Source organism: Dromiciops gliroides, chromosome 4, assembly GCF_019393635.1.
Source record: "Dromiciops gliroides isolate mDroGli1 chromosome 4, mDroGli1.pri, whole genome shotgun sequence".
Taxonomy (NCBI): domain Eukaryota; kingdom Metazoa; phylum Chordata; class Mammalia; order Microbiotheria; family Microbiotheriidae; genus Dromiciops; species Dromiciops gliroides.
The window spans coordinates 54,427,083-54,447,251 of record NC_057864.1 but is presented as its reverse complement, the minus strand read 5'-3'; the positions used below and the strand labels follow the sequence as shown (position 1 = coordinate 54,447,251).

General features: G+C 38.1%; 1 pseudogene; it reads right to left on the bottom strand.

The window, feature by feature from the left end:
* Window positions 1-14,367: 14,367 nt before the first annotated feature.
* Window positions 14,368-15,082, bottom strand: LOC122754589 (annotated as a pseudogene).
* Window positions 15,083-20,169: the final 5,087 nt, after the last annotated feature.

The window sequence follows — 20,169 nt, the reverse complement described above, 5'->3', positions numbered from 1 at the left end:
ATGAACTGATGCTGAATGAAAAGAGCAGAACCAAGAGCACATTGCACATAGTAGAAGCAACATTGTGTAATGATCAACTGTGATACACTTAGCTCTTCCCAGCAGTACAATGATCCCAAGGCAAATCTGAAAGACTTATGATAGAAAATACTCTCCACATCCAGAAAAAGAACTATGGAGTCTGAATGCAAACTGAAGCATACTATTTTCACTTTTGATGTTGCTGTTTCCTTTGTCATGTTTTTTTCCCTTTTGTTCTAATTCTTTTTTTACAACATGACTAGCATGGAATTATGTATACCATGATTGTACATATATAACCTATATCAGATTGCTTGCTGTCTTGGGGAGGGGGAAGAAAAGGAGGGGAGGGAAAAATTTGGAACTCAAAATCTTAAAAAAAGTGAATATTGAACACAATCTTTAAATGTAATTGGAAAAAAACACTGTTCTTTTTTTTTTAAAAATGGGTGGTCGGGGGCGGCTAGGTGGCACAGTGGATAAAGCACCAGCCCTGGATTCAGGAGTACCTGAGTTCAAATCCAGCCTCAGGCACTTGACACTTACTAGCTGTGTCACCCTGGGCAAGTCACTTAACCCCCATTGCCCCACCAAAAAAACCCCAAAAAAACAAAAAACAAAAAAGCAAAAAAAAAAAAAAAAAAAAAAGGGTGGTCAGCCCTCTAGTGATAAGCCTATATGAATTTATTTAGGTTTGTCCTTGGAACACAAGCTCATATAAGACTATACATGAAAGACTCTCCAGTTTGGTAGGACCTTTTAGAGTCTGTATTCATCTTACATAGGATTTGAAAAATAGTGAGAGAAACAGCATAGAGTGTTTCAGTGGTATCAAACCCACAGAAATGGATCCCTGTGGGTCAGCATAGTGACTTAGAAAATTACAAATTAACATTATACATGTTGTATTACATTTTTATTTATTTTGCTAAATGTTTCCCAATTACATTTGAATCTGGTTCCAGAATTTGGACCCAAATGTTTGATGCTTCTCAGAGCAGTGAGAAAAGGCCTAAACTTAAGAGTCTAGCACTAGAATATCAATCATACTAAATGAAAACTGATAAAAAATGAGGGGGCGCAGCTAGGTGGTACAGTGGACAAAGCACCATCCCTGAATTCAGCAGGACCTGAGTTCAAATCCAGCCCCAGACACTTGACACTTACTAGCTGTGTGACTCTGGGCAAGTCACTTAACCTTCATTGCCCTGAAAAAGAAAGAAAGAAAAGAAATAAGGGAATCTAACCTGGAGAACATAACACTTTTTTTTTTCTTCAAGAGGCAATGATTGCTTAGATGGGTGTGAAATTGTCTCTAAGAGACTGTAATTCAATGAGTACCTAACATTATCTGGAAGCCACAAGGAGTTGCTTGAATGGTATGTTAGTTGAAGAAAATGAAATTTAATAAGGGTAAAAGTAAAATGCTATCCTTGGGTTCATGAAGATTAATTATAAAGATGGGGGATGGGGAGAGAATGTGAGGCAGAATCGAGTGTTTTAGTAAACTTATGAGCTTAACATGAATTGACAAAGTGAGATCATGACCAAAAAGCCTACCCAATGAGACCTTAGTCTACCATAATGGAATTCTGGTGTTCAGGATGAGGGAGGTTTTTGCCTTGTTCTACTAGGCCCTAGTCAAATCACATCTCGATTACTTAGGTTAGTATAATATGCCAGGTTTTAAAGCAGGCATTAACAAGTTGGAAGTATATCTAAACTAGGAGTTGTGGTTTATCCTTTGTACTTGAAGAGGACCAAAATGATATCATGATGTCGGGGTCCAAATACAGTGGGTCTGACTGTGGCTGATCAGACTATGAAGAGCTCAGAAGGCTATTGCGGGGTGGGCACAAATAGGATGACAAGAATGGTGAAAGGACTGGAGGGCATGCCACGTGAGGAGCAGGTGAAAGAATTGAGTGGGGATTTTTAGCTTGGAGTAAAGAAGACTTGGAGGTGAGGATTGGGGTGGAGGCATTATAATTGTATTCTAAATATTTGAAAGGCTTTCATGTTAAAGAGAGATCGGTCTTATTCTGTACAGTCCCACAGGAGAGAACTAGGAGCACCTTGGGTGAGTGTATCAGAGAAGTACAAAAAACCTACATAACAATTAGAACTACCCCAGAATGAAACAAGATATTTTCTTTTTTTTCTTTTTTTTTTCTTCCCCTCTCCCTTCATTTCCCCTTCCCTCTCCCACATCCAAGGGAAAAAGAAAAAAGAAATGGGATATTCCAATGGGTTCTTTAGCTGGATAACCATTTGTGGCTAATACTATAACAGATAGGCTTGGGCGGGGGTTCCTTTTCAGATACAAGCTTATGACCTCTGAGCTTCCTTCCAACTTGGATATTCTGTGCTTCTAGGGGAATGTAATCCATATGCTGTGGGAGGAGTATGTGAAACTAGCCTTGGCCAAACAACCTGCCTAACCTTCCTCAAGATATACAACTGAGTCACAGAAAAATCTTCAGTAAAATGGAGTGGACAGAACTTGAAGTCATGAAATCTGGTTCAAGTCCAGGCTTTCATACTAACTAGCTATTTGACCTTGGGAAAGATGCTTTGCTGTCCTGAGTTTCAATTTCTCCATCTGTAAAATGAAAAGGGATGACTAGATGGTCTCAGAGGTATGTTTTAGGCCTGAAGCTAGTGATTCCAATACAGCAACGATACTGCTACACATCCACCTAGCTGCCCTTTTATAGATCTGTATTCTTAAAACCATAAGACTTTGAAGCTTAGCTGACCCTTTGATAAGAGATCCTTTTCAAAAGGTCTCCTCGGTCCTCCAGATAACTTCAAAAAGAATGTAAGTGACCACAAGAGAAGGGCTTATGTCTGGAACTTTTACTTAGGTTTGTTAAAAAAAAAAAAACTTGAAATAAACAGTCTATAAGCTCAGGCTGTTGAAAAATTTCCTTGTTTGTGACTAAGCTGTGGATGTCACTTTTTGATAGGGATCACAGGCTCAAAGCCCTTTCCCCAGTCTTTGGAGAGACCTGGATAGTTGAAGAATTACTAATTCAGCAGAATTTGACTTGATTTCCCTGAAATCAGCAGTTTTCTAATACTAAGAATAATACCTTTTATTTTTCAATCACCTTTCTTCCAAGAACTGCAAACTTCTTTACAAAAGCAATCTCATTAATCTTTCCCAATGGTGAGGTTAGCAAGGAAAGGACATTCCTTTCCCAGGGCTAAGTAAGCCTTGACAAGATTTACCTTTGCTTCAGACACACCATGCTCTGTTTTGTCTTTGGATCCAGCTGAGGGTACTTGGTCTCTTCAACATAAAGTCATAGAATTATTAGAGCAAGAAATGAATATAGAAATCATCTGGTTCAGCTTCCTCACTTTACAGAAGAGGAAACAGGCTCAAAGATAGGAACAAACCCAGATCAGGACTATTCATCTTTTTTTGTTTTGTTCTGTTTTGTTTTGGTTTGGTTTTGTGGGGCAAAGGGGGTTAAGTGACCTGCCCAAGGTCACACAGCTAGTAAGTGTCAACTGTCTGAGGTCGGATTTGAATTCAGGTCCTCCTGAATCCAGGGACAGTGCTCCATCCACTGCGCCACCTAGCTGCCCCTGGTTATTCATCTTTTAAGTGGCAATATTGGGGTTGGATCTAGGTTTCCTGACTCAATGCCCTCTCTACCATATTGTGCCTCTTACTCTCCTGTGGTTTTATTGGGATTATTTCATGTACAAGTAGTGTGTAAATTAAGGGGCAGTTAGGTGGTGTAGTGGAGAGAGCACCAGGCAAGGAGTCAGGGAGATCTGAGTTCAAATCCAGCCTTAGACACTTAATAGCTATTTGCCCAGTGTCCTCATCTGTAAGATGAACTGGAGAAAGAAATGACAAACCACTCCAGTATCTTTTCCAAGGAAACTCTAAATGGGGTCAAAAAGAGTCAAACATGATTGAATGACTGAGCAGCAATAAAAGTATGTGAATTGTGATAAGCAGTAATTTTGATATGGCTTCATTTTGTGACATTAATGGACATGTGTGTTTCTACAGATACCAGGCTGATCCAGAACATCTGACCGTAACTGGGAAAAATAAGATAGAACTTCCCAAGCATTTATGAGCTCTTTATCAGTTGAATACTGTGTTTCATGCTATATACACTTGTTTCATTGATCTCTTTTGTTATGCCCTTAATCCTATGGATTTTACCTGTAATGCTTATTATGAATGGTTATTACCTGTAAGGAAATATGCAAAAATTGTAGTTCTTGAAGAGAAGACTTCAACAGTCTTAGAGATACTGCAGGAGCCATCCATTGAAGTGTGAAAGTCAAGAATTTCAATTTTTTTCAAATCTTGAACTTCATATTGAAGCTCAAGAAAAAATAGACAATTTCTATAAAATAATTACTTCTCTGAAAACAAGCAACTATCTTCATAGGAACTTGATAGTAGGAAGGGTTGGTATTGAATGACATAACATATGTTGGTATTGATCTTCCAACAGTGTGGCATAGGCTTTTTCAATAAGAAGATCACTGAAAGAATGGCATAACCATCTCTGTGGAAAAAATGCTTGTCATTACAAATATTAGCGTACTGAAGACTGGGAAAAAGTAATTTTTAAATTTACTGATAAAATTCAAGTTTTCATTCAAGGCTATACTGAAAGCTTTGTCAGAAGTTAAGTTAAGGGTGTAAGATCTGGACATCATCAGACTGTAAAATAACCACCCCAAAAACTGAGACAGAGACAGAGATGGAGGGGGGGGGGGAAGGGAGGGAGAGAGAGACAGAGAGAGAGAGAGAGAGAGAGAGAGAGAGAAAGAGAGAGAGAGAGAGAGAGAGAGAGAGAGAGAGAATTTAACTTCTAGAGGGCCTTGGGTTTTCTCCATTGATAAAATGATAAACTCTCCATTGCAAAAATGATACATGTATTATATACTGAGAGGCAGAATTTCTTGGAATTAGAAAAATTTCCAAATGAAGGTGATATACAGCAACTTACCTAGTACCATGCTATACAACATGAAAGTTAAGAGATTTATCCAAGAGATGGGGATAAACATATTTAAGTGGCCTGCAAACTCTAGTTATTTACATTGCATTGAAAACCTTTGAGGTATAATCAAGGCCAGAGCTGATAAAAATTAAAATGTTCATCAAAGGCTCATTAAATATCCAATGTGATAAAGTTGTGTTTTCATGATGAAGAATTAAAGAATAGTCAAAATCTTGCAAATTCAATGTCAAATCATGTTAACCATGTGACTGTAGCAAAAGGAAGATAATATTAACTCACATTTGTATAGCACTTTTAGGTTTAGAAAGCACTTTGCCCCAAAATAAATGGGGGTAGGAGACTGGGTAGCACAAATGTTATTAACCCAATTGTATAATAGGGAAAAGAGAGGCTTGGAGAGGTCATAATATTCACAGACAGCAAATATCGGGAGCCAGGATCCATTTCAAAGTCTTCTTCCAAATGCAGAATTCTTCCTAAATGCACATCCTCATTAAACTGTGGGCTTCTTGAGAGCTAGGTCTGGTTTTGCCTTTCATTGTATTCCCTAGCACTTTACACAGTGCCTAGTAAGTATTGAATAAAGAAAGGCTTGTTGAATAACTGATTTTTTTCCTCTACATCATAGCTGCCTCACAAGCTACCTTATAAGGTTTTTGTTAGACTCAAAACAGGTAATATACATGTAAAATTCTTTGGGAGTTTTAAGGCACCACGTAAATATGTTATTTATATCATGTGGAGGAAACCTAATGTTAGGGAAAAAACCAAAAACCACAAGGCTTTCCTGAAACAGCAAAGCATCTGCTGAGAGCAGGTTTTCCAAGTTGGGTTTTTTTTTTAATTTTGGGCAAAATGAAACAAACAACTTGGAAAGCAATTCTGACAGTGCCCAGGCTCTGGGTGTTGTATGTATGTGTTACTTCTTCTTTCTCCTCCTCCTCTTCCTCCTTCTCTTCTTCTTTTGCTAGGCATAATAGGAAATCTAGTCATTCTGGTTAATTTCCTGTTCTTTGCTTCAGAAGAGCTCTAGACCTGCTTTGGTCCTTCAGGACCCCAAAGAATTGTCAACAGTTATTAAAGGAAGGAGAATAACGGCAAACATTCAGAGCTCCCTTATCCTCTGGCTGGAACCCATTGGTTTAAAAATAGAGAGCAGGTCCAGCGGCCAATCCTTAACCAAGTTAGAGCAGAGGTCCTAACTGCCTTACTGTCTGTTTCAGGGGCCTTCTGGCTTCCCCCAGATCTAATAAGGGAGATTGTTTTATCTCTGTTTTTTGTTTGCTTACCCAGACCTTCATTTCCCAATTGAAGTTAATGATAACAATCATAGTGTCACTCTGTTTGCCCAGGGAGATAATGTGGGCTGTAAGAACAATGATAAAAGCCAAGAAACTGGGCCCCTTCTCATCTTGGGTATACCTTATGGATGGCATCCCTTGCTCTCTTTTCTCTTTCATATCTCGGTTTCTGAATTTTTATACTCATAGAATAATGGACCTTGGTGCTTCAATCCCTCATTTTATGAATGAAGAAATTGGGGCCTGGAGAGTTGGTTTACCCAAGGCCATCCAACTAAATGACCACTCTCAGACTCATCAAATTTGAGAGGTAAAAGGAATATTTCGAGATCATGTAGTCCAACCATCTCATTTTGTATATGAGGAAACCAAGATACACAGAGGTCAGTTGATTTGAGAGGAGGCAGTAAGTGTTCAAGAACTATTGATTGTGAAGATGCATCTTCTCAGGATGCACAGTGTAATGTAGAAGAAAGCCTTTTGGACATGAAGTCAGGAGAAATCTAGGTTTAAATTATACCTGCGTGGGTAAATCTCTTAATAGGGAATAAGTATTTTTATAATTATATGGCACCTACTATGTGCTGGGCACTAGGCTAAGTGCTTTACAAATATATTGTATTTGATCCTCATAGCAGCCCAGAGAGGGAGGTACAAATAGATTAAAACCTAAACTACCTTTCTCCCAGACTTGGAAGGTCTGAATGAAATCATATATGTGTTATATTATAGAGGAATCAGTTCTCATTGTTACTGTTCAGGGTAACACAGTAAGATGGAAGCAGAGATGGGATTAGAAGCCAGGCCTTTTGACTCCCGGTCCAGAGCCAGTGGAATATTTTTTCTTCTATATAACACTTCAAAAAGGGTACCTAGGTGCACTGGCCCTAAAGTTGGAAGGACCTGAGTTAAAATCTCACCTCAGATACTTACTAGCTGTGTGACCCTGGCCAAGTCACAATCCCAGTTGCCTTAAAACACCTAGGACCATCTCCAGTCATCTTGATGTATATCTTGCCCCAGAACCCAGATGGCTCTGGAGGAGAAAGTGATGTTGGTGACCTTGCACAGCCTTCTCCCACTCAAATCCAATTCAGTGCAAGTCATGACATCTGTCACAGTCCTCTTCAAGAGTGAAGTACAAACAACAACAACAACAACAACAACAACACTTTGAAGAATCAAAGAATTTCAATCTTGAACAGGCCTTCAATAACCATCTACTCTAACTTATTGTTTTTGTTATTGTTGAATTGTTTCAGCCATGTGTGACTCTTCCTGACCCCATTTGGGAGACTCAAAGGCTATTTTGTTATAAATGATCATTTAGGCCAACCTTTAATCTAGTCTCAAGGTGCCTTATTTTGGGGAGCAGCAGTAGACTTTCATTATAACCTTGGCATTCAAGACTCCTAAGACTCTTATATGTTGGCAGAATAGATAGAGTGCTGGACCTAGAGTCAGAAAGACATAAATTCTAATCTAAACCAGGATATATACCAGCTGTGTGACCCTGAGGAAGTCACTTATCCTTTGACTCAGTTTCCTTATCTGTAAAATGGAGATAACAAACTACCTTTCAGGGTTGTGCTGAGGATAAAAAGATATTTGTGGGGGCAGCTAGGTGGTGCTGTGAATAAAGCACCGGCTCTGGATTCAGGAGGACCTGAGTTCAAATCCGGTTTCAGACACTTGATACTTACTAGCTGTGTGACTGTGGGCAAGTCATTTAACCCTCATTGCCTCACCAAAAAAAAAAAAGATACTTGTAAAGTAATTTCTAATTTTAAAGCACTAGAGAAATGCTATTATTAGTATTAGTATTACTGCAGTAAGATCAAGTATAATAATCAACTTTCCCTTTCTATAATCTGATCTTAATAATGTTTATAATGGATAACTGCAGTAAATCACAAATGAGTGCATTAGTAATTGGTTTGTGCTATAGTTAAACTTATACTCAACTATTTTACCCAGACAGACTGGATTACTATAAAGCCAAACCTGTTGGCCACTGCACTGTTATTTGGTCAGAAGGCAATAGGGTTCCAGTCACAACTATGCTGCTCATTAGTTGAATAGCCCAGAGTAGATGGGAGGGTCCAAATAGGGTTGCAGAGGTGAAATACTTGATAAGCACTTCTTTCATCGTGAAGTTGAGCTTGCTCTTGACATCGATTAGCTGGGATGAACCTTGAAAATGCCATGAGGTAATGCTAATAACTAACACTTACACCAGGCAGAAAGAGCAAGGCCTTTCACCCCTATTCTAGGCCTTTGGTCAGGGCTGTATTCCAACTGCCCCAGATACCTTTTCCCTCCAAGTTGACAGAGAAGAAAGAGAAGAGTGTCTTAGACTCTTACATCATAATACATAATACATCACAATGTTATTGGTACAGTAATATCCAGAGGGTGCCACCACATTGCTCTAGCTCTTAGACCCAGATCTGCCTTTATGGTTTTACTTCATATCCCATCCCTTCATCTTCCTAATGAAGAGGCAACATGGCATAGCACTTTGAATGTAGGTATTGGTTCCAGAACTCATAGATTCAAAGCCTGCCTTGGATTATTATCATCTGTGTGAAAATAGGCAGGTCACTTTAATTCCCAAAGGCTCAGTTTACCCCATTTATAAAATGGACTTATGTTGTATTGTTATTTGCAGTTGATATAATGAAAGCCCTTTGCCAACTTTCAAGTGCTATTAAACTGTTACTTATTGTGATGCCCCATTACTGGAGGTGCATGAGTGGGGATGAAGGAACTCTTGAGGGAGGTGCTAAAGGAGAAATTTCATGTGTAGGCCTCTGAGAGCCCTTCCAGCTCCAAATTCTATAATTCATTACCAATGCTGGGGAAATTGGAGCAGTGATTGGGCCAACACATCTGAAAGGAATCCCTCCTCAAACACTCCTGGAATAATGGTCCTCCAGGCCGTACTTAAAGGCCTCTAATGTGGTATCAAAGATTAATAGAGGTGGGAGCAGAGAAACTACTTAGCATTTTGGATCACCTTGCACAAGTCACTTAAATTTTCTAGGCCTCAGTTTCTTCATCTGTAAAATGAGGTCCTCTGAGGTCCCTCCAATAGATCTATGACACCATGATATCCATTTTGGGGATACTAATTGTCAGGAAGTTTTTCCTGACATCAAGACTAAATTTACTGCTTGGCAACTCTTCCCCATTGCTCCTGACTCTGTCCTCAAGCATATAAACAGAACAGACCTAATTCCTCTTCTGTAAGACCTTCAGTTAGGTGAACAATGCTACCAGTTCTAGCCTGTGCCTTCTCTTCTCCATCTCTTCTCCAGGCTGACTATACTCAGCTACTTTGCACAATCATCATATGAGGCAGAATCACTGTCTTTCCCCATCTTGGTTGTCATCCACTGACTGTGCTTCAGTTTCTCAATGACCACTTTCTTCAACTGAGCCCAATATTCTAGGTTTGGGATGTCTAGAACAGAGGAACTATCACCTCCTTGTTTCTCTGGAAGCTATGTCTCTCTTATTGCAGCCCAGGATTGCTTGAGGGTTTTTTTGGGTTTTTTGGCAGGGCAATGAGGGTAAAGTGACTTGCCTAGGGTCATACAGCTAGTAAGTGTCACATGTCTAAGGCAGCATTTGAACGCAGGTCCTCCTGAATCCAGGGCTGGTGCTTTATCCACTGCGTCACCTAGCTGCCCCCTGCTTGAGAGTTTTTGACTGCCTAATCAGGGACTTGGGCATTCTTCAGGTTAGAACTGTAATTGTAGCAAATACACATAATCATCAACATTACCACAGATGGCAGAATCTCCAGAAAAATTGATTTGAGGCAACAACACAAGCAGTTGCTTGGAAAAAAAAGACAGTGATTCTTTAAATGAAGTAGAAGATAGATTTTTGGGGACAGCTAAGTGGTTCAGTGGATAAAGCATCAGCCCTGGATTCAGGAGGACCTAAGTTCAAATCCAGCCTTAGACATGTGACACTTACTAGCTGTGTGACCCTGGGCAAGTCACTTAACCCTCATTGCCCTGCCAAAAAAAAAAAAAAGGCAATGTAGATTTTTAAACTGGAATTCTTTTCATGATTAATTTGGAAGAGATTTTAAAGCTATTAAATCATTCCTGTAATACTCCAGTGTTTTCTAATATAGATGTCTTTTTTTTTTTTAAAGAAAGAAACCCTAAGTCACAGATTTCATTCTTTCATTGCCAGCCCTGGTCACAGTACCTCATTGAGCCTCAGTTTCCTCATCTCTAAAATGGGGATATTACTTGCCGAGCCTACATGAGGCAAGGCAACATGTTTCAGGACTTTTTCTTCATATCCACCAATTGACATTAGAATGATCAGGTACATCAATGGATGGGAAAAATTACTCTGATTTTGCCTTTAGATCAAATTGTCATCCTAATATCTTTCTTTTCTTAGCCTAATGGATTAAAATATTCATTGTGTCAATTGATCTGACTTGGTCCATCCAGGTATTCTTAAGTTCTGGTCCTTTGAGCATTAATAGTATCAGACAGAAATGGCAGTGGGCCCAAAGTACTGAGAGATCCCATTCAGTTCAAAGAAATATTTCTCTAGAAATCTTTAATGGAATTTGTACAGACATCTCCCAAGCTACAATGGAACATCTCTATAATCTCCATGGTTCTCATGACTTGGGACTGTGTCACAAATAGAGAGTGTTGTAATGAAGTAGTGAAATTCTTTTGCAGAAATTTGTATTCCACAAAATTCTGCTTTTGTGGGACCCATTATAAGAATGCTCCAGTGAATGACATAGCATAATGTTTTTCCTGTTGCTTTTAGAGATTAGTATTTAGGGTTATATATCTATCTCACTCTTCTGTTTAGTACAAGTTAATAACTCATCCTTTTGGTGCTTTAAAACCACACTGAATATATGTCTGGCTGCAGATCACCTTGAGGCCTTTTAATATATTGTTGAATTCCTTTAATTTCTCACTTACAAGCATTCCTTCTTCCCTAACAACTCATCTAACTGCCTCTTCCCTTTGCCAACAAAATATCCTTTCTAATCCTTGTAGCTTTATTTTTCCACAAATCATGGAAAGTGTTATTGAATAAACCCCAAAGCAGTTGGAAATAACCCAGTTGACAAACTCCACCATCCTAAATGCTTTGAAGGTTTCTAGTGTCTAAAAGGAACTTTAATGGATTAGGATGTACAAGACGAAGCTGCATGTGAGACTGGAATGTGCACAGATTGAAGTCGTTTCTGGGAAAGGGACTTGGAACAGACTGGAGGTTCTGGGTTCTGTCTCTGTCACTTTCTTCAGCTAGGAGAAGTACAAAGTCATGGACATATGGATTCTGGGTCCCATTAACTGTTGTTGTTTTACTCAATAATTTGTTGAGCACAAGAAGCCCATCTTAAAAAAAAGAAATAAAAAAAGAAATATGGCATGAAAATGGGAAAAAAATTGATTATGCATCATATGAATCCCCCCAAAGCAGAAATTGTTATTGTGCCATCATATTAAAAATGTCAAGAAACTAGAAATATCAAGAGAGAAGAGGAAAAACTATATTAACCTTACAGGACCCATAAAGAAAGGAATCAATATCAAATATGCACTAAACAATACACATCTAAATCATAAAGAAAAAGTTAATTGAATGACAAGTTTTGTCCAAGCTGGACAGATCTAAGAGAAAGATGAACAAAACAGAAAATATAGAACTGAACAAGCTTGGAAAATTTTGAGCTGAAAGATTCATAGTATCTTCTGAATGAGGACATGATAGAGTGCACATATTTTTCAGTACCAAACCTAATTTTACACAGACCATCACTAATACATGTGAGACTTGACAAATTCATGTGAAAAAGCAGATGCTATACATTTATACATAATAATACTATAAAAACATCCTTTATATACCATAACACAATAAAAATAGAAATAATACAGGGAACAAAGGGAAAAGAAACAGACCTCAAGAGAGTGACAATGATGAGATGACACGCTAAAATTCCTGGGATGCAAGTAAATCAGTTGTGATAGGAAAAAACATTACATCATTAAAAAACCCTAAATTAACAAAATAGATTATTAGTGTCCTGAATGCAAAATGTTTTTAAAATGAGAAAATCAACAAATAAATTCAAAATAAGCACTAAAATGAAATTTAGAGGAGGTAAAGGTTGATCTTAAATGGGCAATAGAGCTACTAAAAATTAGGCCCCAAAGTACAACAGACCTGTACAAAAGAGGATTTGGCTTTTGCCTTCTGCTGCCAGTCCCTACTGTTGTAAAAGTCAACAACTGGGACACAAATCTGCAAGGTTCTCAATAAGAGAACCAAGGTTGGGACATTTTTCCTTCCTTATATACAGAAAGGCATCTCCCTTAATATATTATGTGATTCCTTTCCATTTTCTCTATTTTCATTCATTCATTAATCAAACATTTACTAAATGTCACTGTGCTAGGTATCAGAGATGCCAGTATGAAGAATATATGTGAAAGGTCCTGACCTCAAGGATCTTATACTTTATGGGAGAAAATAACACATGTATAGAAAAAAATAAATTTTAAATATATTCAAAGCAGATAATAACTAGAATTAAGGTTTACGAAGTACTTCACATAGTCTGTCATTTGAGCCAATAATAATCCCATTAGGTAAATTGTATTATAGACCTAAGTTCAAATCTCGCCTTAGACACTGGCTGTGTGACCTTGTGCAAGTCATTTGACCCCATTTGCCTCAGTTTCCTCACCTGAAATTGGGCTGGAAAAGGAAATGGCAAACCATTCCAGTATCTTTGCCAAGAAAACCCCTAATGGGGTCTCCAAGAGCCGGACACGACTGAATGATTGAACAATGAAATTATTATCCCCATTTTGTAAATGAAAAAACTGAAGGTAAAATAGGTTATGTCGTTCTCAATCATGCATCTAGTCTATATCATGACACAGAATAGAATGGAATGAGCAAACTATTGAGTTAGTCCATTAATGCATATATTTTATTTTATTTTTTATAATGTAAGTCCTTCCGTGGCAATTCAAATTTATTGAACTACTTATGCTAAGTTATACAAATTGCACCACTTTAATTAAGGCTTTTAGTTTACATCTGGCCACCTTAAAGTAATAGTAACCTTAGGCCTGTCAATTTAAACACTGTGGCTTCCTGTCATCTATACACACAATCTTTACACATAAATGTTAAATGCACACAAAGCAATAAGGCATTGTTAAATAAATCTGCACAAAGTTAGTTACTGCAATTTAAGCCCTGTGACCAGTTACATATAATTAAGATTACTTACTACATTCACATCCACAGTACACTTCCACCATTTAACATCTCAGGCAAAACAAAAAGGAAACACACAAGATAAGACTGAAAAGTCTGGACATTTCCTTCCCAATGGATATTAAAGGTAGTATCTTTTATTTAAGACATTATACTGAAAGGATTATCTTTTTTTAAAGATTATCTTAAAGAGAAGATCATTGTATCCACAGGGTTTTCAACAAAGTAAAAAACAAAACAACTATATAGCTGCGTTAATCAAAGCATTTTTGTACAATGATTGTGACCTAGTATTTTTAAAAATTACAATAAGCTGCAAATATCAAAGAAGCAAAGTTATCTGGAACAGTCTATATAGGAACTCTTTGGACTTTCTTGTATATTGCTATAATAGTAGTGCTTTTAGGATTTACATTATTGTACTCTCCAGTAGAAAGCATGGGGATATGTTAAAGTGAACCAGTACACCATTTTCATACTTGTACCACACTGATGAATGAACTTCGCAATAATACTCAGTGTCACCTCTTGTTTTACCAGTTATATACTCAGACTCTAAGTAAAAAAAATTTCTTAGGACACTGCAGAGTGATTAGGATGTGTGAACTGATATAGTAGCTTTCATCTGCTTCTTAAAAGGGACCTGTGTAGGAAAGTCCACTTAAGATATTGGAACACTACTGGCACTGTTGAAATAGGCAACAGTGTTTCAGACCTGGCTATAGCTACAATACATTTACATATTAAAGCAATTGACATGACTTTTTACTTGCCTTCCCAGACAATGTTTTTCTGTTAATTTGCACGACTAGATCATAAGAGATCTCATTAAAGTTTATCTTTGATATAGCAGAAGATTCTCAGAATCCACAGTTGTTCAATTGTCTTACTAGGTTCTGTCCTTGCTCTTATCCTACAACTCTTTCAACTCTTTTCCAAATCACACTTATTACCAACAAAAATGATTGACACATCACCAATGTCTTTAACTTGATGTATGTGTTCTGGAAAATCCTGCAAACTGTTAAAAGTTGATTGTGCTCTGATGGAGTAGACTAATGCAAAGCTTTGTCCATTTTTTTTTTTTTGCGGGACAATGAGGGCTAAGTGACTTGCCTAGGGTCATACAGCTAGTGTCAAGTGTCTGAGGCCGAATTTGAACTCAGGTCCTCCCGAATCCAGGGCCAGTGCTTTATCCACTGTGCCACCTAGCTGCCCTGTCTGTTTTTAACATACACATTCTCTCATTGCCATAAATGGTTCTGTTGCTATGGTGTTCAAGAATTCAAGCATGCATTTTTGAACATATACTTCAATCTGCTTTCTATGTGAATTTTCTATCACAGGATCATATTTTTCAATAAATATTCCTTGAACAAACTGTATGGTCAGAGCAGATTTTCCAATACCTTTGGTGCCCCCTTCTTGAATAATCAACATCTTCATACTGTCTAGCATTTTTAGATTCGCTGTTACAAAGTCCAGTCCCTTATTCCAGTCCAGGTTCTTTCTTCCTCTTTGTCTTTTGTCCCTTTGCCTCAACCACTTGCAAAATGATTGATTAGCTAATCTCTACTCAAGTAATTGAAGGATTCCTGAGGCCATTTTAAAGGACACAACTCATAGAAACTGAAGTTTTGACTCAAATGACACATTATGGGAATTTCAGGCACTTGGCAGGAAGGTCATTGTTGATTGTACCACATACAAACCATTTGTTAGGAAATGCTTTTGATGTTGAAGATAAAGATAGAGGGGATGTATTCTTCTTGTTTATTGTCTAGGTTATAGACATTAGGCTAGACTTTATTAAGTCTAGTTCCTGTTTCTAAGGAAAGGTGCTTCGGTTACAAGGAAACCTACCTGAAGGAATTGTGGTACATAGAACAGAATTTCCCAACTTCAAGTTGGGACTTTATAAGTTTTACAGAGTCTTGCTTATGTCTTAGTTTTGCAAAACCAAAGTATTCACTGTTATTTTGGGAAAATAAAGAGAAAGGTTGTAAAGGAATATGTTAGGCAGGAAGGAGACCAGCACTTAAAATTGAATCTTAGCCCACTCTCTCCCTTCCTCACTCTTTAAAAAGTGTATATCTAAGAAATATTGAGGATTCTGTCCCTCTCCTTCTACCTTTGCTGCTCAGCATGCCTTGTCTTTTAGTCCATTTTTCCCCAACCCAAACTATACTTCAAATAATAAATTATCTGAATATTCTACCTTCTATAGCCTCAGTAGCTGTTCTCCATTTGTTGGAACTCAAGGAGAGGAGGAATGTAGAATATCAGAAAACAAATGACAATGAAGAGTTTGTTTTTAAATTGATAGGTTTAACTAGTAAGGATTTGCAATAGCAAAATTTTGTGGGTAAATAAACATTTTTTATAGTGTACCTGGTCATGGGATTGAAATTGAGCAATTTTGTTCTATTTACTACAATTCCAGCAGGTAGGTTTCATAGTACCCCAAGCATACTTCCCTATGAAGAGAAATCTAGAAGCAAATGGAGTGTCTGGGAATGCAAACAAATTTGATAGATAATGTCTCCCCTACTTTGCTGCATTTGATTTGAAGGATGTGGCATATACTACAGATCTAGATCAATCCAGATACCCAGGAATACCTTCACCATGACATAGTAATAATACAATACAGAAAACACAAGGCCAAACATTAAGGCATGGGGCTTTCCCCTGTTCTAACCCTTGTTGATCGGTCCCTAGCAAGCATTACAATGCTTATTCTGTATTTATTCATTTATCAGGGGCAGCTAGATGGTGCAGTGGATAAAGCACTGGCCCTGAAGTTGGGAGGACCTGAGTTCAAATCTCACCTCAGACACTTACTAGCTGTGTGACCCTAGGCAAGTCACCTAAACCCAATTGCCTGAGGCCATCTCCAGTAATCCTGATATCTATCTTGCCACTGGAACCAGATGGCTCTGGAGGAGTGAGGTTGGTGACTTTACACAGCCCTCTCTCACTTAAATCCAATTCATTGCAAGTCATGATATCATCATGATATTATGGTCCTCTGAGAACGAAGGACAAACAACAATCATTTGACACTTGAATACACAGTAACCATGTCCAAAAAATGTCTCTTTCTTCACCCACTTTGAGTATATCACCCTTTTTTAAGGAGGTGGGTAATATGTTTCTTCCTGGGTCCTCTGAAGGAATGGTTGGTCATGTCATCGGTGAGAACTTACACTTTCCAGGATTCCCTGAAATCAGCTCTATCATTCATTGCATTCCATTCTTAAACCTAAATTTGTTCAGCAATCCCTCAATTGTCTTAAGAGTCAATTACATTCTAGTATTTTTTCTTCCTTTCCCCCTGTTAGTTCTCCTTACAGAATAGGAAATTTGTTATACTTGCAGTTGTCTCCCATCCAATATTGCCTCCCCTCAACTCCCTTCTTTTCCCTATCCTTGCTTTTTTTTCTTTCATTTTCCTTTTTTCCTTTTTTTGTGGTGCAATGAGGGTTAAGTGACTTGCCCAGGGTCACACACCTAGTAAGTGTCAAGTGTTTGAGGCCAGATTTGAACTCAAGTCCTCCTGAATCCAGGGCTGGTGTTTTAGCCACTGCACCACTAGCTGCGCCCCACTTTTTTTCTTTATTGAGTTAGATGTATTTCTATACCAAATTATGTGTGTGGGGGCATTCAATCCTGTGTTTATTCAGTGAGGCTCATCTAATATCTACTTATTCCCCCATCATATCCTCTTTTGTTTTTCAGTCAATAAGCCCTTATTAAGAGCCTACTATGTGCCAGGCACTCTGTTAAGTACTGGTGATGAACAACCTAAAGAAAGACCACCAAAAGGCACTGAAAGGGAAGATAGGGACAGCGGTGAGGTCTGGAGCATCCGAAGCAGAGCTGGGAGGGAATGAAGAATGGCTGTCTGGGGCCCTTCCTCACAATGGAGGTTCTAGAAGAAGATTGCCAATGAAAGAAAGGGGTCCTGGAGTTCACAGATAACCCAGAATAAAAAGGCCACAGGGGTAGAGGCAAGTTCCAGGGTAAGAAGGGGGCTATTTGGGCACACAACATACAGAAGAAAATGTTGTAACCTAGTGTTCAGTAAATGAAAATACTCTGATTCCTGGGTTATGGAATCATTTGATTAAATACCTTTCAGGACATCTGACACCTTATCCCAAATAAGCTCCAAATAGATACATGAACCAGATGTAAAAAGTCACCTCATAAACAATTAGGGAAATAAACAAACAAAAATGCCTATGAGATAGATTGGAGAAAATGGTAAAAAGCAAATGACAACTGTCAATGGGAAAATAGCACACCAATGCACTGTTGGTGGAGTACACTATATATAAATCCTTTCAGTTTCTCAAATAAGTTTTCTTTGCTAGATTTCTTTGCACTCTTATTTTTATATCCCATAGTTCCTATACAGCTCTGGTCTTTGTATCATAATTCCTTGAAAATCCTCTATTCCATTAAAGATCTATTTTCTCTTCTTCATTTGGTTGAATTGAGGTGTTTTATGTCTTCCTAATCAAAGAGCTCTTTTGCTTTTATCTATCTTTTGGTCTGTTCCAATCTTTATAACTTCCATGACTTCTGTTTACTGTTTTTCTTCCATAAATATGTTTCCTCATAATTCCCTATTCATGATGACCTTCTATGTAACTAATGTTTGCTGAGAGGGAGCTAATTTGGCAATATTAAGCTATTATTCTTCCCTCAGTAGTAATTGGGGAAAGTGGCATGTATCCTGAGGCTCACCTCAAAGTGTTATATCCTGAAATTTGTAGCTATTTGATGTATGGTCAATAGATACAATTCTAGACTAATATCCCTCTTGAAAAGAGGTCAGGGAAAAGAAACTAGTACCTAGCCAGAGCCCTCCTCCTCCTGCTCCTTCTCAATGATAGATATGACAATATCCCTTGGCGAGAAATCAGCCAGATTGCAGATCAAATACCAGTCATCTTTTCATTTTTAGGCAGCAACCACAAAATTATCTCACATTGATAAAATGATGGACATGAACCCAATGATTGTTCTGCTGCCTTCTAATTCTAAAATTCTATGAATCTACACACCCTTTCTAGCAAAAGGTGCCTTTGATGCACAGAAATTGGACAAAATCAGATGTGTTTATGAGCATTCAGTGTTTATACTCTGTCTTCTGGCTTTGATTATATACTTCTCAAATGAAATAATGTATGTCAAGTATTATATTAAGGTCAGCGATTATCATCATCATTATCTGTATTATATTTAATATATTTCAGCAGGGTAGGAAGCTTCTTACATATTTATCTTGTATTTTCTATGAGTGTTAATTGTGTGTACATAGAGGAAACTCAATAAATATTTGTTAAATTAATAGTGCATAAAACACAGGATTTGAAATCAGAGGAGCTTAGTTTGAACCCCAGTTCAGCTGCTTGTCTTATTACATATTTCATCTTGAGCAAGTTGCTTCCCATTTCTAGGTACATAGGATTCTTTTACTCACTACGTAAAATGAAGTGTCTGGGCTGTGTTTTCCAACTTTGAAAGGATAGTATTGTTGGTTTATTTTTATGTCTTAAAAGTGAGTTGGGGAGGGGCAGCTAGGTGGCGCAGTGGATAGAGCACCGACCCTGGATTCAGGAGGACGTGAGGTCAAATCCAGCCTCAGACACTTGACACTAGGGCAAGTCACTTAACCCCAATTGCCTGACCAAAAAAAGAAAGTTACAAAAAAAAAGTGAGTTGGGCAGCAGCTAGATGGTACCGTGGATAAAGCACTGGCCCTGGATTCAGGAGGACCTGAGTTCAAATATGAACTCTGACACTTGACACTTATTAGCTGTGTGACCTTGGGCAAGTTACTTAACTCTCATTGCCCTGCAAAAATACAAACAAAAAATGAAAAGTGAGTTGGTTTTTGTTGTTCATCCTTTGTTTTGAAAGAGGAACAATGACATCATAGGTGATTTCTGGACCCATGCTTGAGTTGGATTTAAATGAGGCAGTATTACACAAAGTTGTAAGCCTCACTCTCTCTTCTAGTATCATTGAAGTCCAGTGGCAGGACAAAAGTCAAGAATACTGGTGATGGTCCAAGATACAGTGGATAACTTTGGCGTCTTTAATTCTTGACCAAACTCTAAGCCCTTCACAATGTCTGCTTTAACCACCTACATGGGCACTGGAAAAAATTGTTCACATATGCCCATTCCACCTGGGAAAGTGTTTGCCTGGAATAGGCATCCTCTTAATTTACCAAAGGATTTGATGCCTGTCAGTTACCCTCAACCTGGTTTAGCCTGTCTGGTGAGTGTGCCTGTCTTACTGGGGTGTGGCCACGGCTCATGCTACAGCTTCTTGGAGCTACAGGTGAAGAGTTGGGTGAAGTTGGACACCAAAAGTGGATGGATGAGCAGCCCTGAAAAGTGTTTGGCAAGCTCTTACACCAGAGGTTCCAGTTCTCTCTGAATACCCCAAATGAGTGAGTTGGTAGATTTATTCTAAGATATTTTATATAATTTGTAGTTATTTTGAATGTAATTTCTCTTTTTATT